This window comes from Aquarana catesbeiana, linkage group LG04, assembly GCF_042186555.1.
Source record: "Aquarana catesbeiana isolate 2022-GZ linkage group LG04, ASM4218655v1, whole genome shotgun sequence".
Classification (NCBI taxonomy): Eukaryota; Metazoa; Chordata; class Amphibia; order Anura; family Ranidae; genus Aquarana; species Aquarana catesbeiana.
In genome coordinates this window covers 259094591-259110844 of record NC_133327.1, presented here as the reverse complement: position 1 = coordinate 259110844, position 16254 = coordinate 259094591, and the positions used below count along the sequence as shown (strand labels likewise).

The window sequence follows — 16254 nt, the reverse complement described above, 5'->3', positions numbered from 1 at the left end:
TCGTTCAGCTAATGCCAATATGCATGCACGGAACCATAGCCAGAGACAAATGAGATCCAGAGTGGGCATGCACAATGGCACCTCAATGCGAACGCGTGCATGCGATAACACGCACCAGCGAGTGCCAACGCACATGCGCCAACGCTAAGGCACTAATGTTTATGCGCGCATGCGTGCGCCCACGCACGTACGCTGCCATGAATCCTGGCACACAGCACCCTATATAAACAGAGAGTCTGCCTAGCATCAGTGCTGGATCGTCTTCAGCTTGTCCCTGTGTTCCTGTTGTTACTCTGCCTGATTGACCTTGTTCCTGAAAACTCGGCTATCTCCTGACCATTCTCTTGGATCTTCCCTGCCTGCTGAACCTGCCTCTACCTGCAATACTGACCTTGGCTTGGACTTATGATTACGGCTCTGCCTTCTGATTCTGTACCCCGCTGTCCATCTGTTGCCAACCTCTGCCTGTTCCTGACTACGGTTTTGCCTTCTGATTCGTTACCCCGCTGCCGGCCTGTTGCTGACTCCTGCCTGTTCCTGATTCTGCAGTTGATCCTGATCTGGCTCCTACTGAACAAGTCTGGTGATCAGTTTTCACATCTCCTCAACAGAGGTTCTTGTATCTCCAAGTTCCAGCCTCCTGCCTGCAGGCACCTGCACCCTTTCGTTGCCCTTGCACTCCCTGTACCCACGACCAGGGGTGCTTGGACCGGAACCGTGCAAGAGGCCACCCTCATCATTTCAGGCTCCGCTGTAAGGTACGTGACAGTACGATCCAGCCACGTGGAGCCCGAAAGGGGGGCCTCACCCATGGAAGCACTGTGCCAACAGAACGCAGCCCTTACCCAGGCAGTCCAGGGCCTACAAGATGGCTATCGTCAACTTGAACAAAGAGTAGAATCTCTATCTCCAGGCACCTCAGCACATCTGACAGCCACGGCACCTTCGCCCTCTATTCCTGCAGCATCAGTATCGGTCCCCACAGTAGTGGTGCCACCTCCAGAACCTCGGGTCCCTACTCCTGAGAGATTCTCGGGGGATCGCAGCAAGTTTCGTGCTTTCAAGAATGCGTGCCAGTTATACTTCCTGCTACAACCACACACCTTCTCTTTGGAAAGCACTAAAGTGGAGTTCATCGTCTCACTGCTCCAGGGTGAACCCCAAACATGAGCTCACTGCTTGATGGAACAAGCCAGCCCTCTTTTGAATTCTATGGACTCTTTCCTGGATGAAATGGCTAAGTTGTATGATGACCCCCAGTGTACCACAACGGCGGAAGCCAGCTTTCACACCCTCCAGCAGGGTCACAGGCCGGTGGAGGACTATGTAACTGACTTTAAGCGGTGGAGCCAATGCAGATAGGCCTGCTTCGCTCACCATTGTCACCAGAGGAGAAGCAGCGTTGTCGTCAGAATAACCTCTGTCTGTATTGTGGGGGAGCCGGCCACTATGCAAGTATGTGCCCCAACAAGACCCGTAAGTCTGACTCCCCTCCTCACTATTCTTGTGTATTGACTTTAACCAGATCTGCTCACATTGCTGTTCCTGTCTCGCTACAGCTTCCAGAAGGGGCACTCCGGGTCCAGGCTATAATTGACTCAGGCGCCTGCAGCTGCTTCATCAACCATGCCTTCATCCAGCAGCACAACATTCCTCTGCAACCCAAATAACAGCGACTCTCCATACAGCTAGCTGATGGGTCAGGCATCAAATTGGGACCTATTACCCATGAAACTCAACCTTTGTCCTCGGACATTTTGCCAGATCACCAAGAACTGTTATGCCTTGATGTCATTTCCTCCCCATTATTCCCGCTTCACCACTACCTACCGCCACTACTGAAGCCCCGGAGCCAATGCAGATAGGCCTGCTTCGCTCACCATTGTCACCAGAGGAGAAGCAGCGTTGTCGTCAGAATAACCTCTGTCTGTATTGTGGGGGAGCCGGCCACTATGCAAGTATGTGCCCCAACAAGACCCGTAAGTCTGACTCCCCTCCTCACTATTCTTGTGTATTGACTTTAACCAGATCTGCTCACATTGCTGTTCCTGTCTCGCTACAGCTTCCAGAAGGGGCACTCCGGGTCCAGGCTATAATTGACTCAGGCGCCTGCAGCTGCTTCATCAACCATGCCTTCATCCAGCAGCACAACATTCCTCTGCAACCCAAATAACAGCGACTCTCCATACAGCTAGCTGATGGGTCAGGCATCAAATTGGGACCTATTACCCATGAAACTCAACCTTTGTCCTCGGACATTTTGCCAGATCACCAAGAACTGTTATGCCTTGATGTCATTTCCTCCCCATTATTCCCGCTTCACCACTACCTACCGCCACTACTGAAGCCCCGGAGCCAATGCAGATAGGCCTGCTTCGCTCACCATTGTCACCAGAGGAGAAGCAGCGTTGTCGTCAGAATAACCTCTGTCTGTATTGTGGGGGAGCCGGCCACTATGCAAGCATGTGCCCCAACAAGACCCGTAAGTCTGACTCCCCTCCTCACGATTCTTGTGTATTGACTTTAACCAGATCTGCTCACATTGCTGTTCCTGTCTCGCTACAGCTTCCAGAAGGGGCACTCCGGGTCCAGGCTATAATTGACTCAGGCGCCTGCAGCTGCTTCATCAACCATGCCTTCGTCCAGCAGCACAACATTCCTCTGCAACCCAAACAACAGCTATTATCCATACAGCTAGCTGATGGGTCAGGCATCAAATCGGGACCTATTACCCATGAAACTCAACCTTTGTCCATGGACATTTTGCCAGATCACCAAGAACTGTTATGCCTTGATGTCATCTCCTCCCCATTATTCCCGATCATTCTGGGAATGCCCTGGCTGCAAGCCCATAACCCCCAAATTAATTGGGTGACCGGCCAGGTGATCTTCCAGTCCTCCTACTGTCTCCAGAACTGTCTCAAGTCTTCCCACCATGTAGTTCCAGTCATCGGCTGCTTGAAATCCGTATCTGAAACCCGGAAACTCGTTCCATCTGTATACCATGACTTCCTGGACGTGTTCGACAAACAGAAGGCAGATACCCTTCCCCCTCACCGGGTTTATGATTACCCAATTGAACTGTTGCCTAGGGCAGAAATCCCTTTTGGAAGGATCTTCCCTCTTTCAGAGCCTGAGCTCCTGGTCCTTAAAGTGGATTTAAACCCAATGTCATCCTTTCTAAACTACTGCCATAGGGGTTATCTATAAGGATATACATGCCTCCTGCATGTATCTTTACCTGTAAAATGTCTCCCCTCTGTCTGTTATGAGATCCGAAAAACTGCAGATTCTGTGGGTGGGTCTGTTGTCTGGAGCTCGGTGGGTGGAGTCGTGATGTCAGTAGACTCCCCGCCCACCTCTACACTCCCCTTGTCAATATGCCTTTTTTCTTCGTGTATTTCTTACACTGAACTTCTGCTATCATCTCTAACATCCAGTGAAAAGACAGGAAAGTAACCACATGACTTCAGCATGCCAAATCATGCTGAGGTGTGGAACAGCCAATCCTTGCAGAGCAGGAACCTACAAGAAAGAGATGGGTTTTACTGGCAGGGAAATAAAATATTTGTACCACAGGACCTGCGCATTACCATCCTACAGGTCTGCCATGACTATCCTTTGGTGGGTCATTTTCAGGGGACACAAGACTATGGACTTAGTTCAAAGACATTTCTGGTGGCCCAATCTAGCAAAGGATTGCAGGGATTACGTCAGTTCTTGTTTTCACCTGCCTCAAGAATAAGAATAAGAACAGTAAAAACAAGGCTTGGGGGTTACTAAGACCGATGCCCATCCCTGAAAGACCATGGGATAAGATCGCAATGGATCTCATTGTTGAGCTTCCTTCTTCTGAAGGATTTTTCATCCATCTTTGTGGTGGTTGATCGTCTTTCTAAGATGGCAAATTTTATCCCCATGAAGGGGACTCCATCAGCAACAGGGACGGCCAGGGTGTTCATTAAAGAAATTGTTAGACTTTACGGAATTCCTGGTGACATTGTTTCTGATCATGGAGTACAGTTCACGTCAAAGTTTTGGAAAGCATTGTGTGAAGTCCTGGGTATCAAACTCAGTTTCTCCTCAGCCTACCACCCTCAGACCAACGGGGAGACTGAACGTACCAACCAAACGCTGGAGCAGTATCTACATTGTTTTTCCTCCTTCACCCAGGAAGATTGGGCCTCACTACTGCCCCTGGTGGAATTTGCATTCAATAATTCCACCCACTCTACCACAGACCAGTCACCCTTCTTCTCTAATTATGGGTTCCACCCCTCTTTTTTGCCAACACTAGTGCTCTCCTTTGCCAGCTGTCCAGGATAGACTAAACTTCCTTGTTACCAACAATCAAGTGTTGAGAGAAACCATCTTCAAGGCACAGGAAAATAGTAAAAGATTCTTTGATAAAAGAAGAAGGGGAGAACTGGACCTGAAGACTGGTGACTGTGTATGGCTTTCAACAGCAAACCTGAAACTGGCATGCCCTTCCAGGAAACTGGGACCCAGATACTTGGGACCCTTCCCAGTTAAGAGGAAGATTAATCCGGTAGCATTTGAACTCGAACTTCCCGACTCATTTAGGATCCACCCTGTGTTTCATGCTTCGCTACTGAAGCCTGACGTAGCGAATCCCTTTCCAGATCGTGAAGTGGGACCCCCAGAAGCTATAATGATGGATGGAGAAGTAGAGTTCGAGATTGAAGCCATCTTGGATTGTAGGAAATGACAGGGGCAGAACCAATACCTGATCAATTGGAGAGGTTTCGGCCTGGAGGAAAATTCTTGGGAACCTGAGACCAATTTCCATGCTCAGAGACTGATACAGGCCTTTCATCGTTCCCATCCAGAGAAGATGGCTCTAATGGGCATCCGGAGGCTGCCCCTAAGGAGGGGGCAATGTCAGAGAACTCACACAGCAAGCACCTGTCTCCGTGCAGCAGCTGCCAACCCTCGTTCAGCTAATGCCAATGTGCATGCACGGAACCGTAGCCAGAGTGGGCATGCACAATGGCACCTCCATGTAAACGCGCGCATGCGCTAACACGCACCAGCGAGTGCCAACGCGATAACGCGCATGCGCCAACGTGCTAAGATGCTAATACGCATGCACGTGTGCGCGCACGCACATACGCTGCCGCAAATCCTGCTACACAGCACCCTATATAAACGGGGAGTCTGCCTAGCATCAGTGCTGGATCATCTTCAGCTTGTCCCTGTGTACCTGTTGTTACTCTGCCTGATTGACCATGTTCCTGAAAACCCAGCTATCTCCTGACCATTCTCTTGGATCTTCCCTGCCTGCTGAACCTGCCTCTACCTGCAATACTGACCTTGGCTTGGACTTATGATTACGGCTCTGCCTTCTGATTCTGTACCCCGCTGTCCATCTGTTGCCAACCTCTGCCTGTTCCTGACTACGGTTTTGCCTTCTGATTCGGTACACCGCTGCCAGCCTGTTGCTGACTCCTGCCTGTTCCTGATTCTGCAGTTGATCCTGATCTGGCTCCCACTGAACAAGTCTGGTGATCAGTTTTCACATCTCCTCAACAGAGGTTCTTGTATCTCCAAGTTCCAGCCTCCTGCCTGCAGGCACCTGCACCCTTTTGTTGCCCTCACACTCCCTGTACCCACCACCAGGGGTGCTTGGACCAGAAACCGTGCAAGAGGCCACCCTCATCATTTCGCGCTCCGCTGTAAGGTGCGTGACAGCATGATACGTTTCCACACATATCTTTAGTGGGATGCTGAGCCACGTCTCCACTGTAGCTCCTCCTTTCAGATGGCACTCTATCTCCCATTGCTAAGGGAGATGGCACTCTCCCAGCTGCACTTTGCTGGCTCTCCCAAACATGATGACTTCTCTCTCCTTTAAGCATTGTTGTTTTCCACTTGCCACAATCCTGTGTAGGCAATATCTTTGTCTTGTGGTCCACAGACCTGACATCATAGGCGTTGCTACAGGCAACTGCACTCCTAAACTTTTGGGCAGCTTGTTGCTCACTCCTGGCACTCAGAGCAGGCTTCCCAATTGCACACGCAGATCTTTGTCTTGCTGTGTCACCTTTTACTGGAAGCTGGGATAAAGTGCACCTGGAGACAGCGTACTGCACCGCAAACAGCGCTCTTCCCTCAGTATCTTGACAGGGCTTTCAACACTGCATCCTATTTCAAGCTTAGGACAAAGAAAGCTGGTCTTCCTTCACCAGCATTGCCAGGGGCAACAGCATTCACTTCCCCTTCAACTGGGGTCGCTACTGCCAACAGGTGCTGACATCACTCCACAGCTGACTCAAAAACTGGTGGATCCTCATGCCTTAGAGTAATGTACTTTCTCTTTGCATGCCTCATACTTGCAGTCACTCCAGAGCAATATTGCACAGCTCAGAAACAAAATGGAGCACTGCCTCTTTAAGGCTAGTTTATTTCCTCTTTCAGGTTCTCCTCTCCTGCACCCATAGATTGTGCAGTCTCATGCACCAAAACACAGTTAATATAACAGATGAACTTACTTTGCAGGGATCTCCAGTGCTGCCCGCATCCTCCACCATATGTGAGAACTCGCATCAAATGTAGAGGTTTAAGGACTTTTTAAGGGCTTTTCTTGCCCACTTTTAAAAAGTAAGTTCCAGAAAACACAAAACATGGGTTTTCCCTCACAGGGGTTTTCAGCATTTATCTTCCACCAAAACAAACGCACAGAGGGTAGGGTCGGGAGTGCATAATGCAAAATCAAGAGTGTGTAATGTACAGAGTGCAAGGGTTAGGAGTGCATAACACAAATAGTGCAGTAGTCATGCATGCATAACACAGTGCAGTGGTCAGGATGAGTGAATAAATGAATGCAGTAAAAGAATAAACCCTATCATCATTGTTCTTATATTACACAACTGAATACATGCTCAAGAACAGACTTCCTCAGCTCTAAGCACAGTATGAAGGTACCATTATACACCAATCTCTACAGCCTGCTCCATAACACTGTCTGGCTGTTGACCTTATTCTCGCTGTTGACCTTTAAGGGGTCTTTCCCCCTTCCGCCATACAAAAAACATCCCTGAAAATGATCAGGGATCCCCATTTGTGAAAAACTCAGATAAATAGAGCTTTTATAGCCAATCAGATCACAGTGGAAAAATCTAACTGCTATGGTCAACAGCTCCACTTCTGTACTAGATTTCACAAATCAGCCGTTGAACAACGTGTCAGGAACCATGAATCAGACTGAGACAGAAGTACAGTTAAATCACACTTGTTTAATAATAATAAAAAAGGTAAACAGAGTAAACTTAGTCAAAATATAGCCAGAGTTCAGGAACCGGAACGGATAGTCAGACAAGCCAAAACATCAGGGAGCCAGAGATGAGTGTAGTAGAACAGCAAGCAGAATCTGGAGCCAGAAGAAATGTCAGCCAAGCAAGTCTTTAACAGGAGCACAGGAGAGCATCATACCTGGTGCCATGGATGTGAAGGTTGAAGGTAAATTGCACAATCATAAGACCGGTGTGGAGGCAAACTACCGGCTTGACCATTGTCAAAGACATTGCTAAAATTGCGGTGCTCCTCTGGCAGGGAGGAGAGAGAAGAAGTGCACAGGACCTTGGCTACCTTCTGGAAGCATGTCTTACTGCATTGTGGCGACCAGGAGAGAACCTCAGCACGGAGCCAATCAAAAGATGGGTTGTACCTCTGTAACCAAGGATAGCCAATAACCAGCAAAAACGTAGGTGAGGAAATAACTTGGAATTGGATTATCTCATGGTGAAGAGCCCCTACGGCCATGGACAATGGAACAGTCTCATGAGTCACATGGGCAGGCTGTAGAGGTCTCCCGTCAAGAGCTTCAATGGCAAGTGGAGTGTCACGCAGCTGCAGTGGAATCGAGTGCTTCGATACAATGGCAGCATCAATGAACAGGCCTGCAGCCCCAGAGTCAATTAGAGCCTGTATCTCGACGGACGACTCAGCCCAAGAAAGGGTAACCGTAACCGGGGGATTATCCTTCTGGATAACTGGGGACAAAATAATGCCACCTAAGGTCTGTCCATGACAGGACCTCAAGGTTCAGGTGTTCCCTGGGCAGGTAGGACAAGACTTCATAAAGTGACCTGCCTGGCCACAATAAAGGCACAATCTCTCCCTCCTCCTAAGGGTTCTCTCATCTGCAGAGAGACATGTGAAGCCCAAGCGCATGGGTTCATCTTCACTGACCGACTCAGTACCAGGAGGCATGGGAGGTGAGGGAGGCAAGGGTGGGACTGCAAAGCTCGGAGAGAAATATACAGGAGGCTTCTGCAAGCGCTCCTTAAAAAAGAGTCTTTCTCTGAGTCTGGAGTCAATGAGGATGGCAAATGTGATCAACTTCTCCAGCTCAGTTGGTATATTTCGGGCTGCTATCTCATCCTGGATGATATTTGAGGGACCATGAGAAAAAGCAGCCACAGGGGCCTCATTGTTCCAAACAACCTCTGCTGCCAGAGTATGGAATTCAATGGCGTAATCGGCAACAGTTCTCGTACTCTGTTTGATGGACATGAGGCACTTGGCAGCAGAAGCGGAGCATGCAGGAACATCAAATATCCTTTTAAAGGAAGCCACAAACTCAGGGTAATTCAAGACAACAGGTTTTTGCATCTCCCATAGGCTCCCAAGGCTCTCTCAGAAAGCAAAGATATCAAGAAACCTACTTTGCTTCTGTCTGTGGGAAATGCCTGGGGCAGCATCTCAAAGTATAACTCAGCCTGGTTGAGAAACCCTCTGCATTAGACTGGATTGACCCAAATTGATGGGGAAGCGGAGTGGAACCAGACATACCTCTTATAGAGGTAATACTCGAGGCGGGTGCCTCCATAGAGACTGGAGCAGCAACAGGGACGGCCTGCAACACAGGTTGTACTGGTGGGAGATTCCAGGTGAGCCGTGTGACTCAGGAGCGTTTGTAACGTCATGGCAAACTGATCCAAGCGGTGATCCTGCTCATCCAATCTGGAAAAAATATTACCAACAAGTGGATTGACTGCATCTTCTGAATTCATGGCCTTCGCTTACTGTCAGAAACCATAAATCAGACTGAGACAGAAGTACAGTTAAATTACACTTGTTTAATAATAATAAAAAAGGTGAACAGAGAAAACGTAGTCAAAACATAGCCAGAGTTCAGGAACCGGAACGGATATTCAGAGAAGCCAAAACTTCAGGGCGCCAGAGATGAGTGTAGTAGAGCAGCAAGCAGGATCTGGAGCCAGAAGGAATGTCAGCCAAGCAAGTCTTTAACAGGAACACAGGAGAGCGTCTCTAGAGATGTGACCAAGGCGAAGGCAGAGATCATCTGGGCTGGACAGCGTAAGTAGGCAGGACTGACAAGCAGGATATCATCAACAGGTGAGTCACTGTGGAGAGATAGGAGCTGGCAATTAGCTGACAACTAAGCGAGTATTTTTATCTATATCGTATTATTCATGGTAGTGCCTTTAAAATCCCGACACAGGGGAATCTTTTGGTTTCAGCTCAGAGAAGGAAGGTCTGAGCCCAGCCCTGACACAATGTTAGATCAAGTGCTGAAACAAGACTTTTAGGATGCTATAGCATACCCACATACCCCCAGCACTGTCACTGGTTGCAGACCTCTCTGGACTAAAGGACAATCATTCACAATATACTAGCAATACCAGGGGATTATGGGATAGAAAATGATGGTAGCAGACATAGTGGGGTTGATTTACTAAAATTGGAGAGTGCAAAATCTGGTGCGGCTATGCATGGTAGCTAATCAGCTTCTAACTTCAACTTGTTCAATTAAGCTTTGACAATAGACAACATGAGGACGAGGGAGTGCCCTCCCCCAAACCATACCAGGCCACATGCCCTCAACATGGGGGGTGTCTTGGGGCAGGGGGGCTCTGCCCCCCCATGTTGATGGGGACAAAGGCCTCTTCCCCACAACCCTGTCTAGTGGTTGTGGGGGGCTTATCGGAATCTGTTAGCCCCTTTTAACAAGGACCCCAGATCCCCCCCATGTAAATGAGTATGGGGTACATACCCCTACTCATTCACCAAAAAAACTGTAGTGTAAAAAAAGTAGGCAGTTTTTGACAAGTCCTTTATTTAAAAAACAAGCAAAATAAAAAAAGTCCCCCGGTGTAGATCCATTGTCAATCATGATGCCTGCCGCCACTGCCAACCCAAAGAGAAAGAAAAAAAAGTTCAGCTCCTGACGAAGGCTCTCATTATCTGCCAGCCCTGTCTTCTGACAGTTCTTAAATAACTAATGGGTGATGCCACCCAGTGACCTAGCGTGATGTCATCAACCCAGCATGCCCCCGGTACTATGTACCCCATACTTATTCACGTGGGGAGCCAGGATCTGGGTTCCCCCTTGTTAAAGGGGTTTCCAAATTCCGATAAGCCCCCGCTCGCAGACGCCCACAACCACCGGCCAAGGTTGTGGGGAAAAGGCCATTGTCCCCATCAACATTGGCACAAGGTTCTTTGGGGCCCCAAACCACCCACCCATGTTGAAGGCATGTGGCCTTGTTTGGTTCAGGAGGGGAGGTGTCCTAGCTCGTCCCTTCCCTTTACTGACCTGCTGGGCTGCATGCTTGCATAAGGGTCTGGTATGGATTTTGGGGGATCCCATGCCAAAATGTAAAAAAATGGTGTTGGGGTCTCCCCAAAACCCATACCCAAAGGGCCTGCTATGGATTGGGAGGAAGGGACCCCACGCCATTTTTTTTAATTGCCAGCAATTCTTTCTTTTACATTGTTTTTTACATTGTTTGCTGTCTGAGGCCGCCTGCTCCTTAACAACTAGTACACATTCCATAAATTTTGCATGCCTCGATCCCTACTTAATTACCACATGCATTTATCATTTATTTCCTTCTGTGAATCGAGTTTAAAGGATATGTAAAGGTTTGTTTTAAAAAAAAAAACATATTAAACTTACCTCCTCTGTGCAGTTGGTTTTCCACAGAGTGGCCCCGATCCTCCTTTTCTTGGGTCCCTCAGCAGCGCTCCTGGCTCCTCCTCTTCTCGAGTGCCCTGTTGGAGAGCTGCTCTCCCTCAGGGGACTCGTGCGGGTGGGCTGCTGCGTCCAATGGGCTGCTGCTGCGTCCATTGAGTGACAGCAGGACTCGGCCCCGCCCCCTGCTCCCGCATCATTGGATTTGATTGACAGCAGCAGGAGCCAATGGCTGCGCTGATTTCAATTTATCCACTCACGACCTGAGACGCCAGCTGGAGCTGGTGTGCTCGTCCCCGTCACTGGAAAGACCGGGTTCAGGTAAGTAAAAGGGGGGCTCTGGGGGGCTCTGCTCCATCACAGGAGGTTTTTCACCTTAATGCATAGAATGCAATAAGGTGAAAAATGTTGAGGGTTTACAATCCCTTTAATGCCTGTTCATGCTGTATTTACTGAGCGGTTTCACCATTTTTGCGGTGAATACTGGAGAGCGTTATAATGGATTGACAGTTTTAGGATAGCATAGTATTTACTGAAAATGTGTTTGGACACCTACATACCACATGCAAGATGCTTTTGTGAATGGAGCCCATTATTTCCACTGACCACCAAAGTAAGAAGCATTGTTTTCACTGATCACCAATGCGATGAATATTATTCCCACCAGCTACCAATGTGAGGAATAATATTCCCATCAATCATCAATGTAAGGAACATTATTCCCACTACCGACCACCAATGTAAGAAGCATTATTCCTACTGATCACCAATGAAAGAAACATTATTTCCACTGACCACCAATATGAGGAACATTTTTCCCACTGGCCACCAATGTAAGAAACATTATTTCCACTGACCACCAATATGAGGAACATTATTCCCACCGACCAACAACAAAAAGAACATCATTTCCACTGACCACCAATATGAGGAACATTATTCCCACTGACCACCAATATTAGGAACATTATTCCCACTGACCACCAATATGAGGAACGTTTTCCCACTGACCACCAGCGTAAGAAGTATTATGCCCACTGACCACCAATGTAAGAAGCATTATGCCTACTGGCCACCAATGTGAAAAAAATTATTTCTAGTGACCACCAATGTAAGAAACATATTCTCAATTTTTCTTTATTAAAAGTCTTGCACTCAATAAGCATAAAATCACTATATATAATATACATAAATATATACATATTTTACTTAAATGAAAATAAATATAGCAAATCTGCTCTCAAACAAAAAATTACTTTACAGCAAAAACAAAACTCATCATGAACATGTCATTATTGGGGATAATCTCACTACCACTCACACCACTACACCAGACATCAAACCTGTGAGGTCAAGAAACAAACCCGCACCCATTATGCATACAGCCCTTCTTCAAAAAGAAGATACTAACCAACAAAAGCTAAGGGAGTGAAAGAAACAGAAAAAGAAAAGAGCTCCTCACCCAGAGTTGGGCAGTTCACCAAAGGCAGGTCTGATATTCCTTCACGCCCTTTTCCAGACCGCCCAAAGCTCCCTGCCCTTCTCAAGGCCCCCGAATTTTCCCAACCTCACCCAGAATATCGTGCACCACCACCTCAACAGTGAGGACTTTCTTCCGCAGGGTAATCTGGCACCGTGCATTCCATGTGAAGTAACGGACAACTATACTAACTAAAAACAGTGTATCCAAATCAAAATCCCAGCGAGTTGGGAATGCCCCGTACACCCACTCCGCATAACTCATGCGATAGAAAAAGGTGATGCCTAGAGCTCTCCCCACCCTTTTATACATCTCTATGTTAAAGGGGCACTGCAGAAAAAAGTGGTCCATAGACTCCACTTTACCAACACACTCCGCTCTAGGACAATCCCGATCATCCACAGGGCAATGCTTCAAGTTCCCTCTCACATAGAGCCTTCCATGGAAAGCAAGCCAGGTTTGATCCCTAAACTTCAAGAGGATTCTTTCTAAATTGATTAAACGCAACCCCTTCCTCATTACAGAGCCTGGGCAATCCCTTAAGGCCCGTGACACACTGAAAGCAGTGCACAAAATCCTCTTCTCCAGAAGCTTACTGGGGAGGGACCTGATATCCTCCACTGTCACCTGCCACTGCCGAAGTATTTTCAGACACGGGGCAACATAAGCCGGCAGCTTGCCATGTCGGACTCTCAGACTTTTCACTGGCCTGCCATCTTCCAAGCATCGCAGAAAAGGCCTAAAACAAGATTGAAAAATGCCCACCCATCCCGGCGGGTTCTCTGCTAGCATGTTACCAAGATTGTACTTTAAAAAGAGCAGAGAAAAGAAAACTATTGGGTTGACCATTCCCAGGCCACCCTCCTGCCTAGACAGGCAAGTTACATTGCATTTGATCAGGTTCAGCCTATTTCCCCATAACAGTTGGAAAAAACAGCTGTATACCCTTACATAGAGAGATGCTGGCAAGATACAGACAAAGCTGACATATAAAAAGATTGGGACCAGGTACGTTTTGATCAAGTCAACCCTCTCCTTCAAGGAAAGCTTCCATTTCTTCCAGCTTGCTACTTTGGCATTGGCACATACCAACCTGCTTTCCCAATTTCGATGGCCATAGTCACCAGGACCAAATTTGATGGCCAACACTTTAATTTCCTGCTGGGGCTTTGGGAAGGCATCCGGAAGTTCGAAGCTTTCACCCTTCTCACCCATCCAGAAAACTTCATTCTTTTCATGGTTGACTTTAGAACCAGAAGCCTCCGTGTACTGCTCTATCATAGAGACCACCTCCTGCGCCTCCTCCGTCCCAGAGACAATAACAGACACATCATCGGCATAGGCCACCACCTTCAAAGGCGGCACACCAGTAATGCCCAAAGGCACCCCGCACAAAGATCCACTCTCTAGCCTTCTTATGAAGGGGTCGATTGCGAATACATGTAACAGGGGGCTCCTCTATATAATGTCTTCAGCCAATCTATAAACCTCCCCTGCAGGCCGTATCTACCAAGTAGCAAATACAGGTACTCATGATTGAAAAGCCTTCGCCAGATCCAATGCCAGCAAGTACTTTCTCCATCCAGCAGCCCTGCAATGTTCCAAAGCCTCCTGGACAGCTAAAACCGCTGAAAAGGTACTTCTACCTTGGACCGAGCAGTGCTGATGACTGGACAACAGTGCCTGCCACTGACGACAAGCGCCAAAAAGACTTCGCCAGGATCTTTCTATCAACATTGAGAAGACTGATGGGATGCCAGTTCTCAATCATTGAGGGGTCTTTACCTTTTGACAGAAGAATCACAGCGGATTGCCTCATGGAGGGAGGGAGCGAACCCTCTTCTAGTGATAAACCTCTGCTAAAAAGGGAGCCAGAATGGACTTAAAACACTTGTAGAGTTCAGCTGTCAACCCATCTGGCCCAGGCAATTTTTTGGTAGCCAGCTTCTCTATAGCAAGCATAACTACCTCATCCACTGAAATTGGTTCTGTTAAATCCATCAAAGGCAACGTACCATTTCCCAATCCTGGAGTAGAATCCAGAAAGCTTTCCATCCTGTCCCGACAAAGGTCCTTTCTTCCCAGAAGGTCTGCGTAATATGATCTGAAGATCTCCAGGATCCCTGATCTGGACTTCACCAGGGAACCCGTACTATCCCTCAGGCCTATGACCGTCTTAACTGCTATGCCTTGCTTACAGTTCTGGTAAGGATCAGGCGAGTGATATTTTCCATAATCCCTCTCCAGAACCAAGGAGGCATGCCTGTCGTATTGACACTTCCTAAGAAGAAACTTCACCTCAGAGATCTCCCCTGGATCACCTCTATATGAGACAAGACGATCAAGCTTCCTCCACAAATGCTGGTAGGCAATGTACATACCAAGCTGCTTCTTCTTTACTTATAGCATTGAAAAGTCCAATTGCCCTTTGTTTCACAAGTTCCCACCACTCTGACTTACTGCTGCAAAAGTCCAGAATAGAAACCTGTGCCTGAAAAAAAATCCTCAAAGGATTGTCTTACCTCTACATCTTCCAGGAGAGCCGAATTCAGTTTCCAAGTACCCCTTCCCCTGGGTGGAGTGTCCAAGGCATTCAGAGTCACAGACAGCATACAGTGGTCAGGGAACTCCACCGCCCTCAACTCAGGAGCCAAGAAAGCAGAGTTCTCCTTTAAAAAAAAAACTATCTATCCTACTCTGACTATTCCATCTCTGAAATGTGAATTCTGTGCTGCCAGATCAGTGCTTAATATGCACATCTACCAGACCTGCTTGTCTCACCATATCTCTAAGAAAAATACTATCGTAATCCAGCCTGTTTATGGAGCCTCTCCTGTCTTCAGGCCTAATTATGGTGTTAAAATCACCTCCAAAGACAACCTGCTGGGACGTAAAAAGGAAGGGCTTGATCTCTGTGAGGAGGCATTTCCTGCCCCATTTTGACTGCGGTCCATAGATATTGATCAGGCGCAGGTCCTGCCCCCTACCAGAGAAGTCCAAGACCATGCATCTCCCTATTTCTACCTCAATTACCCGCCAGCATGTTACCATATCGATTTTAAAAAGGACCGCAACTCCGCTGCAGGGCTCAGCCGCAAGAGACCAAAAGGAGGGACCGCATCTCCACTCCCTTTTTGCTAGATCATCGCCCAAAGTATTGAGCCAGGTCTCTTGCAAAAATAAAATCTCGGTATCAAACTTGCTGAGCAGAACTAAGGCAATATCACAAACTCATGCAGATTTAATGCTGGTGACATTAATGGTCGCCACCTTTATCGGAGTGGGAACTGCCATCAGGATGATTGGGGTAGTCGTTTCTTAACCTTTGCCCCACTCTCATCACCAGAAACAGCTCTCTTCAGACTATGTGACTCCCCCTCATCCATGGATGATAAAGAGAAAGATAGATCAGACATCTCATCACCCGACAAAACTGAAAAAGTATTACCAAGAGGAACACCTCCTGGGTCCGACTCTGAGGAAGAAATTACCACTTTACTTGTCTTCCTCTTCTTCTTCTTTTTTTTCCTCCTAAACTTCTCCCACCCCTCATCATCCGAATCCCCCTCAACAGAGGGTGAGACATGGGATATGGACACCCCTCCATCAGCCCCACCCCCATCCAGCACCCCCACATTCCCCTGACCACATTTGCGCTGCTGAGGAACAGGGACTGGAGGCTGAGAGAGAAGATCCGCCAAACCTGCCAACCCAGCAGCTTCTGCTAGTCTGGAGGATCTGCGTACAGTAGGATTAGGGACCACCACAGGAGGGACAGACTCTGGGACCACATTACTAGGGGAAACAGAATCCG

At 47.9% G+C, this 16254-nt stretch overlaps 1 long non-coding RNA gene across 1 annotated transcript in view; it reads right to left on the bottom strand.

Annotated features, from left to right (window-relative positions):
• Positions 1 to 9081: 9081 nt before the first annotated feature.
• The window catches only part of LOC141139870 (uncharacterized), a 37285-nt gene continuing 30112 nt past the window's right edge, over positions 9082 to 16254 (bottom strand). Inside the window, exon 2 of the long non-coding RNA XR_012243826.1 lies at positions 9082 to 9389. This is a non-coding gene — a long non-coding RNA (uncharacterized lncRNA). The remainder of the gene's footprint in view (positions 9390 to 16254) is intronic.